This window comes from Pelophylax lessonae (assembly GCF_965119305.1).
Source record: "Pelophylax lessonae genome assembly, chromosome: 4".
In the NCBI taxonomy this organism is placed as follows: domain Eukaryota; kingdom Metazoa; phylum Chordata; class Amphibia; order Anura; family Ranidae; genus Pelophylax; species Pelophylax lessonae.
Window position 1 is genome coordinate 294797454 of NC_138771.1, and position 16326 is coordinate 294813779.

Consider the following 16326-nt stretch of genomic DNA (forward strand, 5'->3'; position numbering starts at 1 on the left):
AAATCCAAAATGGGCTAATACAGCTATTAGGTATTTCCAATCCACCCTATAAAATGCCTTTTCTGCATCAGCAGAAAGCAATAGGGTGGGTTGGGAACAGCGTCTTGTGTGAGCAATCAACATTATTGTCCTAAGGGAGTTGTCTTTAGCTTCTCTACCTGGGTTGAAACTGGTTTGGTCTGGAGAAACCTATCTTGGAACTAGAGGAAGGAGTCGGTTTGCCAGGACTTTCACTTGAATTTTTATCACCAATGTTTGGTAGAGAGATAGGTCTGTAGTTGCTACAACATGTGGGGTCTTTACCTGGTTTGGGGATGATGGTATGGTGTGTGTGAAGGGTTTCAGCTCTAAATGAGCCTCCCCTAGATATAGAGTTGGTGTAGTTAGGTGAGGAAGTAAAGTGTGTTGGAACATTTTATTGTATTTAGCAGTGTAATCATCTGGGCCTGGCGCTTTATCAGATGCCAGTGATTTTACGGCTTCTCTGATTTCCTCTTCAGAAATGGGGTCCTCCAGTGTTTGCAGTCTGTCGATGAGAAGTTTGGGGAGATTTGCTTAAGATAAAAAGTCTGTTATTGATCTAGAATGGACATGAGGATCAAACATTGGGTGGTCTTTTTGGACGTTATATAAACATTGGTAGTATTCGCTAAAGGTTTTAGCAATATCGGATGAAGAGTGAGCAAGGGTATCTGCGTTGGTTTTAATTTTGGAGATAACAGGGATTACTTCTTGAAATTTAAGAGTGTGGGCTAGTAATTTATTTGGTTTGTTGTCCCATTCATAAATTTCCCTGAACACCAAGTGGAAGACATGTTTATGGTCAAAGTGTAAGAGGGCTATTAGTTCCTCTCGTTTAGCTACAAGTTGGGGAAGTATAGATGGGTGGTTAGTGTTTGTATGAATACTCTCCAGCTCTCCAACCCTATGCAACCTCTCGTTAAGCAGGGAAGTTTGCTCTTTTTTCTTACGAGATTCTAATTCAATTACTTTCCTCTCATAAAGGCCTTATGCCCTTCTCAGCGTGCCGAAGGAGAGAAATTTACTGCATCATTGTCAATAAAATATTGCTGAAGATGCAAAGTGAAGGTAGAGACGTTGCCTGGGTTGGAGAGAAGAGAGTCATTAAGCTTCCCATTAGATTTCTTGGGAGATAGTGTCGGAATGACTAGTTGTGCCATGATAGGAGCGTGATCAGATAGGGTGGTTATCCCTATATTATTCTTTCTAAGCCATTCTAAGTGATGATGATCTATAAAAATGTAATCGATCCACGAATATGTGGAGTGCAGTTTGGCGAAGAAAGAATAATCCCTTCCCGATGGGTGCAGTGTTCTCCAGGTGTCCATTAATTGATGTTCATGAAAAAGTTTTTTGTTGGTAAGATGAGTGGTGCCGCGGGATGAATCAGAGTGCGGGTGGAGGGACAGATGGAGGTCTCCAGCAAAAACCACCAATCCCTGAGCAAAGTTCGATAGCTTAGTTAATATTTGGGTAAGAAATTCCGCTTGCTGTTGGTTGGGTGAATATACAGATGCTAGAATACAAAGTCCCTTTAAAAATAGAAACCTGCCTTGGGGGTCTGCAGAAATGCAATGTCACAGGAGAGACATTGTAGTTCACGCAATAGTTGATGTCTCTTGCCTGCAGCATGTAAGCCACGGACATTATAGGATATGATGTTTAGAGTTGCCATAGAGGGATAAGAGCAGTCAAAGCTTTCAATATCTGTGCTTGGGATATCAAGCACGGAAGGTCAAGAAAGGGTAAGTATAAAAGGTGGAAGGATGAAATTAAGAAGGGGGTGGGAGTTTGGAGAGGAGAGGGAAAGAGTTAGATGGAAGAATAGACAAAAACAACTTTATGTAAATTACGCAAATTAATACGGTGGTAGAGTGGGAACTGTACTCCCTGCACAATGTCCACACAAACAGTGTGAACGCAGCCCACGAGGAATCTCCTCTCCTCATGAGAGGGGATAGTTATGAGGGTGGGTGAAACAAAATAAACCAGGTATTCAAGGAAACGGCAAGACCCTCCTCAGGAAGGCTCCTTTCACACAGCCGCTCCGTGTGAGAGCTCCGCTGCGGGACTTTTTTTTTTTTTTCCACGGAGCGGATGACATTTCTGTCATCCGCTCCGTGTGCCCACATATCATCCCATCCGTTTGCGGATGATATGCGGACCTAATGTAAGTATATGGCACTGCGGATGTCAGCGGATGACACCGCTGACATCCGATTTTCCTTCCTTTCCGTTTTTTACACGGATGGAAAAATGGGGTTCTGTTACGTTCCAAAAAACGGAACAGAACTGAAAGGAGGAAAATCGGATGTCAGCGGATGGTATTCCGCTGACATCCGCAGTGCCATTCACTTACATTGATGTCCGCAAATCATCCGCAAAAAAATAGGATGATTTGCGGACACACGGAAAGCAGCGGAGCGGCCGTGTGAAAGGACCCGAAAAGTTGCCCCGAGGGATTCATGGGGTAATAACAAAATAAACACTGTAGAGTAAACATCTAAACTTCGTGCCAACTAGCACCTACATAAACAAACAAGGAAAAGAGAGTCTGAGCAGGGTTTACCATTGGAAAAGGAAAGAGTCCCCTTTTTGAGCTCTCTAAAAGATAGCTCAAGAAGATCTAAGCTCAGCAAAGGGGTAGATCTCACCCATTCTTGTGTGAAGATCCCGGCATGGCCGAGAAAGGTTTTTTGGAAGATTTGTGCCATTGTTGCACTGGGATTGGAGTGAGGATTGGCAGATATTCTTGCCATCCCGGGAGGTCAGGTGTCTCTATCTGCAGATCGCAGCAGAATGTATCCAGTTCCTCAGGGAAGCATAGGGTGGAGGATCTACCTTCTTTCGTAGTAATGAGGCATGCAGGGAATCCCCATCTGTAGGTTGCATTACTTTCGAGGATTTTTCCAAAAGAGGACGCTGCGCTCGCCAACGTTTGAGTGTCTCTTTTGCCAGGTCAGGGTATATGGAAAGAATCGCTCCATCAAATTTGTAGGAGGGGAGATCCCTCAGTTTCTGGCTTCTTTATCTGTATAGTAATGGAGCCTACAAATAACATCTAATGGTGCGTCAGAGGTGACTTGGTCAAATAGCAGGACATCAGTGGCTGGTTTTCCCAAGATGGAATTAAATATGTCTCTGGTTGTGGCAAGCAAATCTTCATCCCTCGTGGCTTCTGGGAGGCCTCTGATGCGGAGATTGTTCTGCCGATTGCGGTTCTCCTGGTCCTCGATTTTATAGAGTGCCATGCGGTGGGCTATGGCCAGGCGATGAACTTGGGACCGAAGATCTGAGATTGCCATGTGATGGTGGTCTAGGCTTTGCTCAGTGTCTTCTACATGCTGGAGTGCGTGAGCTAGCTCTGATCTCATGGAGGAGATCTCTTTTTTGATCGAGCGCTCCAAGTTCTGCAGCATAGATGCCAATTCATATTTAGTTGGCTGACCACTCACCAAAGTTGCCACATCGAGGTCACTGCGAGGGTCTCTGGAGGTGATATAATCCGAGCAGTAGGATGATGCAGGGGAGCTATGCCTCGAGCGCCTCTGCTGCTGCAGGGTCAGCTGGACTCCACATAGAGAGGCTGCCGCATCCCAGGCCTCCAGCAAGTCATCTGTTCCCATCCCTAAGAAGTGCTTAATGGACCCGTGTGGCTAGATTTGGCTGTCGATGGTCTTTCGGTTCTCTTCCCCATGTTTTCAGCCAGTTTGGAGTGGAGGGGTAACAGTGGTGAATAAAAAAGTTAGGATCCCTCATGGAGCTCTCTCTATGTGCGTTTCACCAGCGCCATGCAGAAACCAGAAGTTAATATTAGTAAGGATTATTACACTGCCCATAAACATCTGAACGATTACATATTTTTGAATATTCTTCCCTTTCTACAATCCAGTTATTTATTGTAAGTAACAATTAGTGTTAGGATGTGCTATTGCTAATTTCTTTACCCTTACAGCTACTTTAAATTTCATGGTCTAAAAAAACAACAGAAATTAAAGATGGTTTCCATTTTCTTAAGTCATAGTGGGTTTCTAACTCCTCTTAATACCCCACACTTCCTTCTATAGTTAATTTTCTGAATTTGGCAACAGATTTCCAGTGGTGGGAAGAAGTGAGGAAACAAAATTTGAAAAGGTTATCACAGTTTAAAATTTTGAGGCTCAGTGTTCTCCACTTCAACAATTGACACTTGCTGATGATTATCATTGTGATAAATATGTTGGTACAGTTTGGGATACATATACGTCTTTTCTTGTGGCCATTATGTGAGGTCGTTTTTTTTTTATAGATTGCAGGTTTGGACCATTTAAAAGAGGCTTTTTATTCAGAGTCAGGAAAGAAAGAAGCTATCGCAAATACACGAGTAAGAGACAGGAGATAGGAGTATCAAGATCACCAAATCCAAACAGGATATATATATATATATATATATATATATATATATATATATATATATATATATATACACACACACATACACACACACACTATAACCCGATATAACACCTTTGGGATGAATTCGAGTGCAGACTGCAAGTCAGGCCTTCTCATCCACATCAGTGCCTGACCTCACAAATGCACTTTTAGAAGAATGGTCAAAAATTCCCATAGGCACAATAACCTTGTTGACAGCCTTCTCAGAAGAGTTGAAGCTGTTATAGCTGCAAAGGTTGGGGCAACTCAATATTGAACCCTACTGACTAAGACTGGGATGCCTTAACCACTCTACAACCGCTCACAGTAATACTACTGCGGCAGAGTGGTTCGTTATCATCCAGCGACGTAGTATTAACGTCGTTGGACACTCCCCCTTCTGGGCGGCGCTTGCGCGCCGCCGGAGGCTCGCTCCCGCTGTTTTCATTCACAGCGGGAGTCGGGCCAGGGGAGGAGCAGCGGCGATCGCCGCTGCTCTTACCCGATCGTCAGGGATCGAGTCTGGAGATCCGCCCGCTGTGTGTAAACACAGCGGGCGGATCTCCATAGTGACAGGGAGTGACAGATCGGACTGTTCAGCATAGCTGGACATCCGATCTGTCCATGACTCACACAGTCACCTCCCCCCCCTACATGTCAGTAAGCACCAGGCATACATTAACCCCTCCCTCTCCAATAAAATTAACCCCTTCCCTGCCAGTGTCATTTTTACAGTAACAGTGCATATTTATAGCACTGATTACTGCAGTAATGTCACTGGTACCCCCAAAAGTGTCAAAAATGTCAGTCAAGGGTCCGATCTGTCCGCCGCAATGTCGCAGTCCCGCAAAAAAAATCGCAGATTGCCGCCATTACGCGTTAAAAAAAAAACACCAAAAATGACAGAAATATTTCCCTTTGTTAGTAAACGCAATAACTTTTGCGCAAACCAATCAAAATACGCTTATTGTGATTTTTTTTACCAAACATATGTAGCATAAAACAAATTGGCCAAAAATTTTTAAAAAAATTGGTTTTTACATCTTTTTTGGGGGGAATTTCATATAAAAAAATGTTAAAAATATTGTTATTTTTTCAAAATAAACGCTCTTTTTTTGTTTATAGCGCAAAAAGTAAAAATCGCACAGGTGATCAAATACCACCAAAAGAAAGCTCTGTTTGTGGGGAAAAAAGGACGTAAATTTCGTTTGGGTACGGCGTCGCACGACCGCGCAATTGTCAGTTGAAGTCGCACAGCGCCGAATCGCAAAAAGTGGCCTGGACGGAAGACAGCAAAATCCTCCGGTGGTAAAGTGGTTAAAGGTCATGTGCATGTAAAGGCAGGCTTCCCAATACTCTTGGTAATATAGTATATAGTAATATAATATATATATTTATATATATACATATACACACCTGAAAAAATTAACACTTTTTATTTAGAGTATAGCATCAAGTCAATTAAACTTCTGGGACATTGATCTGGTCAGTTAAGTAGCAGAGGGGGTTGTTAATCAGTTTAAGCTGCTTTGGTGTTAATCAAACTAACTAACAACAGGTGCACAAGATGGGCAACAATGAGACAACCCCCAAAACAGGAATGGTTTTATAGGTAAAGGCCCCGTACTCATCTTTTCTGACAGTTTTTGCTAGCTTTGGCTAGGATCAGTGTCACTACTAGTAGCATGAGGCGATACCTGGACCTATAAAGGTTGCACATGCAGTCTAACTTCTCCAGGATGGCACATCAATACGTGCCACTGCCAGGAGTTTTGCTGTGTCTCCCAGCACAGTGTAATGTTCTGGTACCTTTGGGTACCCTAATTACTCTTTCATAAGTGTATGCGCCCCACCATTCTCTTTTGGTAAGGTGCGCATACACCTTTAAGACTGATGCTGTCATCACTGAGCGCCGGACTGATGGCTATTTAGATCGCCGGCTCTCACTCACATGTGTTCGTTCAAACTGCTTTGTGCTTGATGCTAACCTGTCTTGAAGCTCTCATGCTTGCAAGCTTACCTCGCTGTCGGAACCACGCTGCGCTGATCCCTGTATCCCGCTACCGGATCATCCGCTCTTGCCGAACCTCTCCTCTGCTACATTGCTATTAGTGATAAGTACCCCGTAGGGGAAACCTTTATAACTTTCATACTAAAGCTTACACTATCTAGCTCTGCATACTAAGGACTATTACTACATCTGCATTATCTAAGATTGCTAGCTCTTGAGCCTACTACCACCTGTTCTTGCACTGGGTTGATCTCTCTTGTATGTCCACCTGCTACTCTATCATCTGCTTCCATACATGATTGCTAAACCTATCTGCATCTCATCTGCTACTATCTTACTCTCAAGAACATTTCCTTTCAAGTGTCTGTCATCTACCATCTCTACACAACCTATCTCTTCAGCCTATCATCACTGTGTTACTATATACATAAGCCACTCTAGGAAACATCTTATTGAGTGTGTGTATTTACTTGCTGAATTGAGATCCTCCACACATGATGAGTCATTGAGAGTTGGGAATGGTGTCTCAGCGTTTCTCTACATGACTACTGAAGTGGATTATTTCTGCAGCTGAAAATCTACATCATACATAAAACGCAGGAGCTTTACACACAGTCTCAAGAGCATGGAGGAGATTCCAGGAGACAGGCAGTTACTTTAGGAGAGCTGGACAGGGCTGTAGAAGGTCCTGAACCCATCAGCAGGACCGGTATCTGCTCCTTTGTGCAAGGAGGAACAGGATGAGCACTGCCAGAGCCCTACAAAATGACCTCCAGCAGGCCATTGGTGTGAATGTCTCTGACCAAACAATCAGAAACAGACTTTATGAGGGAGGCCTGAGGGCCCCACATCCTCTGGTGGGCCCTGTGCTCACTGCCTGGCACCATGGAGGTCGATTGTCATTTGCCATTGAACACCAGAGTTGGCAGTGCCATCATTGACACCCTTTGCTTTTCACAGATGAGAGCAGGTTCACCCTGAGCACATGTGACAGACATGAAAGAGTCTAGAGAAGCCATGGAGAATGTTATGCTGCCTGTAACATCGTTCAGCATGACCGGTTTGGTTGGGGGGGGGGGGGTCAGTGATGGTCTGGGGAGGTATATTCATGGAGGGATGCACAGACCTCTACAGGTTTGACAATAGCACCCTGACTGCCATTAGGTATCGGGATGAAATCCTTAGACCCATTGTCAGACCCTACGCTGGTGCAGTGGGTCTTGGGTTCCTCCTGGTGCATGAAAATGCCCGGCCTCATGTGGTAAGAGTATGCAACCAGTTCCTGGAGGATGACGGAATTGATACCATTGAATAGCTCCCACTCTTGTCTGACCTAAATCCAATAGAACACCTCTGGGATATTATGCTTCTGTCCATCTGACGCCACCAGGTTGCACCTCAGTCTGTTTAGTTGCTCAGTGATTCCCTGGTCCAGATCTGGGAGAAAATGCCCCAGGACACCACCTGTCATCTCTTTTGGAGCATGCCCCAACATTGTCAGGCATGCATACAAGCACATGGGGGCCATACAAACTGCTGAGTACCATTTTGAGTTGCTGTAATGACAATTTCAGCAAAATGGACTAGCCTGCTGCATCATTTTTTCACTTTGATTTTTGGGATGTCTTTGAATTCAGCCCTCTGTAGGTTGATACTTTTCATTTCCATCAAACCATGTGGCATCTTTTCTTTCCTAACACATTACCCAGTCCATATCAGTATAGATATCCAGCATGATATTTCCCCCCAAAGTGTTCCTTTAATTTTTTGAGCAGTGTATATATATTTATCAAACTTAAAATATAGTGTTGGATTTCTTGTATAGTATTTTACGGTAACAAAAGGAAGATGTCCCTGTATATAAACAAAGACCAAGATCCAAGCTATATATATATATATATATATATATACTGTATATATATATAGTATTGTAGATGTAGTACTGTATTTAAAAAAAAAAGTTGTAATTTTCAGTGTCATTTTTTAAAATAAAGTACTACCTTGGCTGTAGTTCACATCCATATCTTTGGTGATTATAGTAAATATAACTTTTATAATATTGAATTGGTGCATTGTGCCGTTGCAGGCCTGGCATTGATGAGTAGGACCAGAGAATGTAAACGCAAAAAAATAAAGTAGAGATTTGCTCTTGAATAGATGCTGTTGATGCCATGAACACAACATTGTTATCTAAACCAGTCAGCATACACATTAAAACATATTTTTTAACAGACCATACATTTATAGTAGACACAATATTATCAGCTACCTAAGCAAGAGTTGCAGACAAGATGAAAGACTATATAAACCCAAGATCTGAAGTTCTAAATCAAAGAAGGAGCTCTTTGATTGAGAAAGCATTTCTGTTATCATTTTCTTCTCAATCCAGCATTAGTAACCTGAATATATTTCCATGTTCTACTGTATATCAACTAAATCAGTTAACTTTGCACCCTACTGCTTTCTTTGTGAAAGGCACTGTGTTCTTTCTCTGACCTACATTTTTATAATTGTATAATTACCAAACTTCTGTGTTCTGTACCGCAATTAGTGGCAATGTGAAGCAGTTATTCTGTTATATATGAAATACACAAAGTAGTTATCATATTTAGGTGAATACGTTTCAATCTGTTGGCTGGTTTTTCAAACATTAAAAGACCTCATCTATCAAAATGTCTGAAAAGAAAAAAATGTTTTGTAGTACTACAGCAACCAAGCTAAATCAAACCTGAATAGTAAAAGACAACTGAGGAACACAGGTTAAATCTCCATGGTTGTTAAAGGGCAATATTGACAATTATCATTTCACACACCCTGATTTATAGGACCCTTCACTCTTTTCAAGTTGAAGAAACATGTACATGACAATACATGCAATATGAAACAAAGATAGGTGGCACAACTGAGAATTTTATTTAAATGGAAATGTAATTAAACTGACATATTAATATTTGAGAAAAACATCCTGTAATCCAAAAACTTAGATTCAAAATTAACAGCCACAAGGTGAAAAAAGATAATTATTCAAATGCCAGATGAGTTGTAAAAGGTATAAAACATCAAGGTAATAATAAAAAAGAGCAAATTGTTCAGAGGAAATAGATTAATCTCTTGTATATACAGAAAGGTATTGAAATGATTGAAAAGAGAAATTACATCATTGTACAACCTGAGGACAAAGAGTGAGGTTTAGTCATATTGAATAGGGATCATGCTAAAATGGTTTTTATCTGATCAGGATATGAATAAGAAGTTGGAGAGAGACCGTACAGAGGGATTTAAACAAGAGTTAAAATCTCTGGTAGAATATGGTTATAAATCAAGATTATTACCAAAAAGAGAGATGAGAGATCTAACCCCAAGCCCCTGTGGCATTCCTATTATACAGTATATACTCTCCCTGAGATCCATAAGGGTCTCTAATCCCTGCCCGACCCCTATATTGTTAATGGGTGCCAGAAAGGGCATGCCAAAAGACAAGATGGATCCTCTGGGCAGACTTCTGTGCATCTTCACAGGCTAATCCATGCTCATTTTCATGGATGAAGGAATTGGGCACATGCACTCACGCATATGCGCACCCACAATGGTGCTCGTATCTGTGTGAATACTCCTGACAGATGTTGGCATCAAATGGACTCTTTAACCACTTAAAGACTGCCCCATAGCCGTGTTACTGCTACAGGGTGGCTCTCCTGTGCAGATTCATGTACATAAATGTTTATATGTGATTCTGCACTTTCAACTACAGGGGGCTCTTCCGGAGGGCCACTTTGATAATTTACAGCAGAATGAGTAATGAGAGTGTGTTAAAGCAGTGTGCCAAAATTTAAATTGAGAATGTGTTAGACTGACATCTTTGAAAATGTTACTGTGTTTGAAGAGCCACAGGCTTGCAGAGATGGAAACTTTCATATGTTTAATACACGTCAGCAGGCTTCCACAGATAAGATTATTGTATGGTAATGCAACCTGCATATATATATATATATATCTATTGTACACTGTGACTGCAGTTGCCTGCCCGCTGTGTGTGAGAGGCCACAGACCTACCACAGACTGTACTGTGTGCACACCACACTCATTTCGGGTGGCACAGGCACAGTACCTTGCATTTTAAAAAATATTTTTTTTTCCTCTGTCATAATTGCAGTGAGTGCTGTGTCAGGTCCACAGAGTGCACTGTACCCACTGCAGTGCACTGCCCACCACTGATATATATACGGTGGCACAGCATCTTGTTGCAATAAATTGAAAAAAAAAATATTTTTTATTATTGCAGTTGCCTGGGCTGCCAGTGACTGTCAGGTCCACAGAGTGTACTGTGCCCACTGCAGTGCCACTGTGTGCCCACCCACCACTGATATATAAGGTGGCACAGCAGCTTGCAAAGTAAAAAAATATATATATATTTTTTAATTGCAGTTGCCTGGGTGCCAGTGACTGCTGTCAGGTCCACAGAGAGTGTACTGTGCCACTGCCCACCCACCACTGATATATAAGGTGGCACAGCAGCTTGCAAAGTAAAAAAATATATATATATTTTTTAATTGCAGTTGCCTGGGTGCCAGTGACTGCTGTCAGGTCCACAGAGAGTGTACTGTGCCACTGCCCACCCACCACTGATATATAAGGTGGCACAGCAGCTTGCAAAGTAAAAAAAAATATATATATTTTTTAATTGCAGTTGCCTGGGTGCCAGTGACTGCTGTCAGGTCCACAGAGAGTGTACTGTGCCACTGCCCACCCACCACTGATATATAAGGTGGCACAGCAGCTTGCAAAGTAAAAAAATATATATATATTTTTTAATTGCAGTTGCCTGGGTGCCAGTGACTGTCAGGTCCACAGAGTGTACTGTACCCACTGCCCAACACTCCTATAAGGGTGGCACAGCACCTTGCACTCATAGTACAACAGTAACAACACATTAAAAAAAAAATGACAGGCAGAGGCAGGCCACCCCGCAAGGGCCGTCGTGGTCGTGGTCGTGGTGCTGTGATTTCCTTAGGCCCTAGAATATTGCCCAGTGTTCAGAGGCCACCACAGACCCTGAACTCAAAAAATTCTGAGGCCATAGTTGACTGGCTTACACAGGACACCCAATCGTCTACAGCTTCCGCTCGGAACCTTAATGCACCATCCTCCTCCAGCTCAGCTTCGGGCACCTCTCAATTTACCACTCGCCAGCCCACCGGCACCACCACCAACACTAGCACCACAGCCGCTTCACTTGATCCGTCAGAGGAGTTATTTTCACATCAGTTGGAAGAAATAAGTGATGCGCAACTATTAGTGCCAGAGGATGTAGATAACGGGGATATGTCTCAGTCAGGCAGCATTATACACCTGGACGTACATTGTGATGATGATGATGATGATGTTGTACCTGCTGCTGCTGCCTTTGCTGAGTTGTCAAGTGAAGCGGCTGATGATGACGATGTGTCTGTGGATGTCCCCTGGGTGCCTGCTCGAAGAGCAGAAGAAGAGGGGGAAAGTTCAGATGGGGAGACAGAGAGGAGGAGGAGACGAGTTGGAATCAGGGGGAGGAGGTCATCGCAAGGAGCTAGTGGCGCAGTCAGACAGCATGTAGATTCGGCACCCGGGGTCAGCCAGACAGCACGCCAATCAACGCAAGCTGTTGCCACCACCAGAATGCCGTCCTTGCAAAGCTCAGCAGTGTGGCATTTTTTTTGTGTGTCTGCCTCTGATATCAGCGATGCCATTTGTAACCTGTGCCAAAAGAAACTGAGTCATGAGAAGTCCAACACCCACCTAGGTACAACTGCTTTGCGAAGGCACATGATCTCACATCACAAACGCCTATGGGATCAACAAATGAGTAAAAGCAGCACACAAACTGAAAGCCACCATCCTCCTCCTGGTCCAGCATCTTCAGCCACGTCAACCACTGCTGTCCTCCATGCCCCCTATCAACAACCCTCCCCTCCGCCTCTCACCTTCAGCAGTTCCTGCTCGTCACCTGCCCACAGTCAGGTGTCTGTCAAGGAAATGTTTGAGCGTAAGAAGCCAATCTCACAGAGTCACCCCCTTGCCCGGCGTCTGACAGCTGGCTTGTCGGAACTCTTAGCCCGCCAGCTTTTACCATACAAGCTGGTGGAGTCTGAGGCCTTCAAAAAATTTGTCGCTATTGGGACACCGCAGTGGAAGGTACCCGGCCGAAATTATTTTTCACAAAAGGCAATCCCCAACCTGTACTCTATTGTGGAAAAGGAAATCATGTCACGTCTGGCACACAGTGTTGGGGCAAGGGTCCATCTGACCACTGATAGCTGGTCTGCAAAGCACGGTCAGGGCAGGTATATAACTTACACTGCGCATTGGGTAAACCTGCTGGTGGCTGCCAAGCATTGAATGCGTGGCTCTGCTGCAGAGATGTTGGTGACACCGCCACGACTTGCAGGCAGGCCTGCTGCCACCTCCTCTACTCCTCCTACTCCATCCTCTTTGCTAACCTCCTCGGCTGAGTCCTCTTCTGCTGTTGCGTCTTGCTCCACACCAACTGCACCCCCCCAGCTCCCCAGGGGCTATTCCACATGCCGGATACGACAGTGTCACGCTGTCTTGGGGTTGACTTGCCTGAAAGCAGAGAGTCACACTGGACCAGCACTACTGTCCGCCCTGAATGCACAGGTGGATCAGTGGCTGACCCCGCACCAACTGGAGATCGGCAAAGTGGTGTGTGACAATGGCAGCAATTTGTTGGCGGCATTGAATTTGGGCAAGTTGACACATGTGCCGTGCATGGCACATGTGTTGAATCTGATTGTGCAACGTTTTGTGCAGAAGTACCCAGGCTTACAGGACGTCCTCAAGCAGGCCAGGAAGGTGTGTGGCCATTTCAGGCGTTCCTACACGGCCATGGCGCACTTTGCAGATATTCAGCGGCGAAACAACATGCCAGTGAGGCGCTTGATTTGCGACAGCCCGACACGTTGGAATTCAACACTGCTAATGTTCGACCGCCTGCTCCAACAAGAAAAAGCGGTCAACGAGTATTTGTATGACCGGGGTGCTAGGACAGCCTCTGCGGAGCTGGGTATTTTTTTGCCACGTTACTGGACGCTCATGCGCAATGCCTGTAGGCTCATGCGTCCTTTTGAGGAGGTGACAAACCTAGTGAGTCGCACCGAAGGCACCATCAGCGACATCATCCCATATGTTTTTTTCCTGGAGCGTGCCCTGCGAAGAGTGCTGGATCAGGCCGTAGATGAGCGTGAAGAGGAAGAGGAAGAGTTGTGGTCACCATCACCACCACCAGAAACAGCCTTACCATCGCTTGCTGGACCTGCGGCAACACTGGAAGAGGAGTGTGAGGAAGAGGAGTCAGAGGAGGAATGTGGCTTTGAGGAGGAGGAACACCAACCACAGCAGGCATCCCAGGGTGCTCGTTGTCACCTATCTGGTACCCGTGGTGTTGTACGTGGCTGGGGGGAAGAACACACCTTCAATGACATCAGTGAGGACGAGGAATTGGACATGAGTAGCTCGGCATCCAACCTTGTGCAAATGGGGTCTTTCATGCTGTCATGCCTGTTGAGGGACCCTCGTATAAAAAGGCTGAAGGAGAACGACCTGTACTGGGTGGCCATGCTACTAGACCCCCGGTATAAGCAGAAAGTCTCTGATATGTTACCCAATTACCGGCAGTCGCAAAGGATGCAGCAGCTACAAAATAAGTTGAAAAGTATGCTTTACACAGCATATAAGGTTGATGTCACAGCACAACGGGAATCCAACAGGGGAAGAGGTGAAAGTAATCCTCCTCCTACCACCACAACCACGCCGGCAAGGACAGGACGCTTTACAGACGTCTTGTTGATGGAGGACATGCGGAGCTTTTTTAGTCCTATGCATCGCCACAGCCCTTCGGGGTCCACCCTCAGAGAACGACTCGACCGACAGGTAGCAGACTACCTTGCCTTAACTGCAGATATCGACACTCTGAGGAGCGATGAACCCCTTGACTACTGGGTGTGCAGGCTTGACCTGTGGCCTGAGCTATCCCAATTTGCCATTGAACTTCTGGCCTGCCCCGCTTCAAGTGTGCTGTCAGAAAGGACCTTCAGTGCAGCAGGAGGTATTGTCACTGAGAAGAGAAGTCGCCTAGGTCAAAAAAGTCTTGATTACCTCACGTTTATTAAGATGAATGAGGCATGGATCCCGAAGGGACTGACAGTGGGGGATGCATTTGACTAAAAAAGGCCTGGTGATGACTGAGATGCCTTGGCCTAAAAATGGTCCACACGCTGCTGTCTTTAATCATTCTCTGCATGCCGGATGACTTACGTGACGTCTCCGCCACCAACTACGGTTCAAGCCGCAATGTTTTAGTGCACTTTCTGCCTTGAAAACCTCAATTTTTCAGGCCGCTGCTACAGCAGCGGCTGCAACAATACCTACTTTTTCATGCATGTGTACATGCCTAATTTTTCTGGCCTCTGTGGCTGCAAAAAAACAAAAAACAAAAAAAAAGGCACATACATGTGTCAATTCCCCTTCGTGATCGTTACCTTGTCGTGGTGAAGGGGCTTGCGTATCACAATGAAGCGATCATCACCTCTAGGAGTGTATTGGCACACCCCAGATGATAAGGTCGTTGCTTCATTGTGAACAGACCAAAAGCGATCCGCAGGATAATTTTTCATAGAAAAAACATTCATTTTCTTTCATTCTTTCTGCGGAGCTGGGTATTTTTTGGCCGCGTTACTGAATGCTCATGAACAATGGCTGTAGGCTCATGCGTCCTTTTGCGGAGGTGACAACCCTGGTGGTCAGTCGAACCCAAGGCAACATCATTGACCTCATCCCATATGCGTTTTTTCTGGAGCGTGCCCTGCGAAGAGTACTGGATCAGACTGTAGATGAGCATGAAGAGAAAGAGTTGTGGTCCACTCCCCATCACCACCAGAAGCAGCCTTGTCGTTGTCAATTGCTGGACCTGTGGCAACGCAGAGAGAGGAGTCTGAAGAAGAGAAGTCAGAGGAGGAAGGTGGCTTTGAGGAGGTGGAATACCAGCCCCAGCAGGCGTCCCAGGGGGCTTGTTCTCACCTTTCGGGGACCCTTGGTGTTGTACGTGGCTGGGTGGAGGAAGAGACCTTCAATGATGTCAGTGAGGACAAGGAACGGGACATGGCTACTGGCTAGCTTGGTATCCAACCTTGTGCAAATGGGGAGTTTGCGGTTGTGCAAATGGACTGACTGTTAAACGGGGAGTTTGGTCTGTCAGAGTTTGGTCTGTCACTGTGAAGCGGGCGACGGGCGTAACCCTTACACTACTTGACCGATAAAACATCATACCTGATCGTATTCACACACTGGATGTTTTAAAGCACGTTATTCCAAACAATTTAGGAATGTTAGGTGATTTATGCCCTTTATGGATCAAAACCCGACTCTGCGTCAACTACGTAATTTTCCATGGGAGTTTTGCCATGGATCCCCCTCCGGCATGCCACAGTTCAGGTGTTAGTCCCCTTGAAACAACTTTTCCATCACTATTGTGGCCAGAAAGAGTCCCTGTGTGTTTTAAAATTCGCCTGCCTATTGAACTCTATGGCGGTTCGCCCGGTTCGCCGGTTCGCGAACATTTTAGGTTCGCGACATCACTATTCAAAAGCCCTAATGAGAATTAGTTTAGAGTTAACCATGACATATGGCCCTACACTTATCACTCTGGCATTTCCTCACATGTGTGGTGCAATTTATGCTTATATACAGTACATGTGCTCCCTATTTACTACATGTTTAAATCGGGGTGTGTATGGGGATGATAGTGGTATTTTAAAAATGTAATTATTTTTATTTATTTTATATAATTGTTTTATACTTTTTTACATTTTTTTCTTAACAAACGTAAC

The 16326-nt window shown here is 44.7% G+C and overlaps 1 protein-coding gene across 1 annotated transcript in view; it reads right to left on the reverse strand.

Moving 5' to 3' along the window:
• LOC309552619 (dynein axonemal heavy chain 3-like) overlaps positions 1-16326 on the reverse strand; it is a 1537563-nt gene that overhangs the window by 355614 nt on the left and 1165623 nt on the right. The gene's annotated exons all lie outside the window — the stretch shown is intronic.